At 34.9% G+C, this 4,682-nt stretch overlaps 1 long non-coding RNA gene across 1 annotated transcript; it reads right to left on the reverse strand.

The window, feature by feature from the left end:
- Positions 1–3,435: 3,435 nt before the first annotated feature.
- Positions 3,436–4,274, reverse strand: LOC120107910. The gene is made up of 2 exons (XR_005509515.1): positions 4,054–4,274; positions 3,436–3,778 (listed from the first exon to the last, which is right to left on the reverse strand). It is a non-coding gene; the product is annotated as an uncharacterized LOC120107910 (long non-coding RNA).
- Positions 4,275–4,682: the final 408 nt, after the last annotated feature.

Consider the following 4,682-nt stretch of genomic DNA (forward strand, 5'->3'; position numbering starts at 1 on the left):
GGCTAGTAAAGTGAGTCTAACGGCTAGTTTCCGTGGGGAATGGCTTAAATAGCCACTGAGGACTGTAGCAAAGTAGAGAAGCAACATTCCACTTAAAGAAAATAATAATCCTTCATCTGCAAACGATTTTTCAACGGAAAAGAAGGAAGAGCACCATTAACTCCATTCAACCGACTCTTTCCAGCATTAAAGAAGTCTCCTCCAGCCTTCAAGTCTTCCAGACATTCAAGAGGAGACAGAAAGTTCAAGAAGCCCTTCTCAACTCTAACTCAAACGTGTTTGAGGGCTCTAAACTTCTCTCTTAGTTATATCGCTGTATATCTGCTTTTTAGAAGCTCTATTTTTCTGTTTGTCTTTGTTCTTTCCATTTGGTCTTTACTTGATTCAATCAGGGGATTGAATCAAGGGTGTATAGGTTTGTTGGTGAGCCTAGGTTGAAACCAACGGTGTAAGGGTTCGATTGTGATTCCGGAAAAACAATCGGGGTGGTTCTAGTCGGTGAGCCTGGAAAAACCGACCGAGTTCGTTGTGACCTCGTAAAACAACAAGTTTGGTTGTGAGCTTGTAAAACAACCGGCTGTAATCCGAGGGGTTATAGTGAATTCCCAAGTGAGACTTGGGGAGTGGACGTAGGAGCAAGGTTAACTCCGAACCACTATAAAATCCTTGTGTTTGTGATTGTCTTGTTATTTGCACTTTCTTTTCATTCACTGCTCACAGCATCTAATTAATTAACCTGCAAAAAGAATTAATTAGTTATCCACAAACGTTTTAATTGTAAAATTAGTGTAAAACCCAATTCACCCCCCCTCTTGGGTTGTCTATCTGGGCAACAAGTTTTATGTGTTGTTTAGAAAAATTTCTCAAAATAGTTGAATCGGAAAAAAAATGAAATGAAGTTGGTAACTAGTTTTTTTTCTCAAAATCTTTTTAATTGTCATCAAAATAAAATATCATCAATATATTTATCTATCCCTTTACTGCTACCAAGGCAATAGCTAAGAGTTGGCCTCCTCTTTTCTGAAAATGAAATAATTAAACTCTTCATGGACAGCTTAGACCTTGTTGGACAACAAACTCGTTAGGTCTGGTTGGATAACAAACTTGAATGAGCTTGTTTGACTAGGAAACCAACCAAGCTCATGCATTATTTAAAACTTGACTTATAAACAAGTCTAGCCTAAAATTTTTGTTTTGAAAACACAAATAGAAGCTCAAGCTAAACTTGTTAGCAAATTCATTTGGTAAATAAAAGAACCAGGTTGAGTAGTTGTTGGCATAGCTCATGTGCACCCTTAAGTGTGATGTTTGTAATTTGAATTAATGCAAGCAATTTCAGCATGCATAAGAATAGATTGGTATGATTCAACAAAGTTTGGTACATGTTAATATGATTCTGAATGTTTTAGCTAGATTTAAGAGTTGTTCATCACCATGCCTTTTTTCTTCTTATCATAACCATCTAGCCTTTTTCCTACTATTTGGATTCAACTTCCTTCTTTTATATATAGATAGATAGATAGATAGATAGAGAGAGTGTGTGTGTGTGCATGTGTGTGTACGTATGGTGCCTAAGTGAGCCTCTATTTCATTTATATTAATTTCAATTAATTAGCAAGAATATACTTTGAATGTAACCCTTTAAACTTCAAAAGTGGTACCTGATTTTGTAAGTGACGCCCGATTTTGCACATAGTTTTTATCATCCATCATTTAAGCTAGCCGGTGCAATGCTATCAAAGAATGCATCCCATCCCCCCTTCTCCACATATATATACAGAAAAATTTGATGTATCAACATTTTATTTTATTTTGAAAAACTACGATGCCTGTACACAAAATGCCAACTTTTTAGTTATGAGCGAGCCTCTAATTCATTTATATTAATTTGAATTAATTAGCCATTTGCAGATAACCCTACTTTTTAAAACAGTAGGCTTTTAATTTTGTAGATTTTATGTCAAAGCTAATGGTATGAGTAAAATAAACGAATACATAAGGTTTAATATCTTAATATACTTTTGCATATGCTTTTACCATTCATTATCTAAGTTAGTTGGTGCAGTGTTAACATCAAAACATCACCTCCCACTTTCCCCGATTAGAAATCCTTGGTCAATTTGGTGTATCAACCTTCCATGTTATTTTGAAAAGTTAGAATGCCTGAAGACACTTTGAAATTTGACATCAATGTCCTTGTCAAGTAATTGAAAACTGAAAAATAATATATGGTGTGATTCTACAGCCGGATGCTTAGAACATATATGATCTCTATGAAGAAAAATAATATAGGATATAAGATGAGTGCTGGGAAGAGGAGTAGAGGAATTGTTCAATCTTATGATTCTCAAAACTCAAAAACAGAGCATGTTTATAAACCTTAGCTATTTATATATGTACTCAACAATACTAATCCTAAATAGAGAACTTCCGATATCATACCCTCCGATCTAACAAAAACACTCCTTATAGTAGTAAAAATCCAAAAATTAGAATGAAATCATCATTAAATTACAATAATATATGCTTACTAGTTTTTGACCAGAAAACATTGGATGGCTAAATTCTATGATAAATTTCATATCTCAAAAACAACTTTTTTTCATGAGTATAAGATCACTAAAATGTAATTACAATAACTTATGTAGATTGTACTTGGTTTTGACTCATTGATCGGGTCGACCATATTTGTATTATGTTGTTCTCTTCCTATCGTGAAGAACCCTCTTCAAGTTTAGATTTTGATTGTCTCATTGTTTGCTCTTTGCTGACTGCTTTTGCTTCGTTTGCTTCCTTGGAAAGGGAAGATTGGAGAGTGAGGATATAGGGTTAGATGGAGGAAGTAGGGGGAGGCAAGGTAAGAGAGGCTGCTCTCTTGCCCGCAAGGATATAGTAGTAGTAAGTATCGATCTAGCTCATTTAAACGGCCATACAATTACTATACTTGCGCGTATATTTTTTCCATAAAAGACATGAATTGGAAAAACCACTGATGACAATTTTCACATGAAAATAATGCAACTATGTTTTGCATTCTTAAAGCATCATAATTATCACATCTCCCTAATTCATGGAACATTTTTTACTCTTTGTATACAAAAGAGTAAATATTAGGCTGTGTTATGAATCATGTTTTTGTCAAATAACCATGGAATGTCAAATAATTGAAACAGCCAACTTCATATGTGCCCTTGTTATAAAAAAAAAAAAATAGACAGGAGCATATGAGATATGGGGTTAGTAAAGAGTCAAGACAATTTTCTAATCCATCACTCATAAACATGGCAGAACAGATCTGTCCCTTTTTCTTCTGTTTATTGAGAAACCTTTTGCTCTCTCATAACACCAATTTGATCAATTATGTTTTTGTTTTATAAGTATTTCTTCATTGAATTCTAAACTAAACATGCAAACAAATGATCAGGACATGTGATGTAGAGAATCACAAATTAAAACTCTTTGATGAACATGAGGGGAAAATGGTTCAAGAAAACCGGTACAAAGAGTAAAAGAAGGCTAAAGAAGAAATGAAAGACAGAACAGCTAACACCCACAAAAGCCAAGAACCAGACTTGCCTATAGTTTCAACCATATTTATGATCTCTTCCTTCTCTTTAGCTTCCATCTTTCTTCTTCTTGCTTATGCTTACAACTTGACCTCACAATTGTTGGCGTCTTCGATGAGCGAATCTGATTCTTTTGATGAGGATCGTTCCCGTATCGATCGGTAGAAAACCGTGCCATATCGGTCTCGATCAACGACTGCAGAGATTTCCCCCTGGAGAAATTGAGATATTTAGAAATCTGTCTTTGAATTCAGCACCAAAGTTATTTATAAGACAAGGAAGGAGGAGGAGGTTAGCTTGAGTTCTCTCTTTATCATTGGAAGGGGTTGATTGCTTGTATGATTTCCCTTAGTTTATTGCCAACTATGCCTACAGCATATCTTGAGCCAAGCCCAAGCAGAATTCTAGGCTCAAAAAGAAATAAACTACGCAATTTGCTCTTCAACTTTTCTACTGTGTGTGTGATGTTATCTCATTAACTTCTCACCTAAAGTTTACTTTTCCAATATGGAATCCAAGGCTGGAGGTCCTACTTGAAACAGTTAATTAGTGGGGCTTGATTCATCTCTGAATGATATACTCCTAACACCCCATCTTAGCATTCATATTTTCTTTAGGAACAAAGGAAGAAGAGAACATGGTGTTGACTTTAATGGCAAATTGTAAAAGACCATGTAAGACTGCTGCCAATTTAGATTCTCCACATTGTATTGAGATGTCTATTTGGGTCTTTGGATGTTCTGCTTTCAAAATAACCAATCCAATAAATCCATGGAGTTGCCAAATACTTAACTAATCTTACTGTTCTTAATGACAATCATAATCAACGATTTCTTATACAGCTAGAACGACCCTCATAAATTATAGATGCTAATTTGATAAGAATCAATCAGATTGAAGCTATGGCATCATCAAACCTTCTAATTCGATATTAATGGACAGATGCGTTATTAAAACTTGTTAGGGCAATAAATCGATGGACTATATTAGATCTATACCCTTGTAGGTGAAGGTTCACCTATGACATTTGATGACATTTTAAGTGTACACCTCTAGCTTGTCATTATTCTTGCATCAAACCCAAGAGGTTGAGCATGAGGCATTAAATGTATACTA

The sequence above is a fragment of the Phoenix dactylifera genome, unplaced genomic scaffold (assembly GCF_009389715.1).
Source record: "Phoenix dactylifera cultivar Barhee BC4 unplaced genomic scaffold, palm_55x_up_171113_PBpolish2nd_filt_p 001072F, whole genome shotgun sequence".
Lineage (NCBI taxonomy): Eukaryota > Viridiplantae > Streptophyta > Magnoliopsida > Arecales > Arecaceae > Phoenix > Phoenix dactylifera.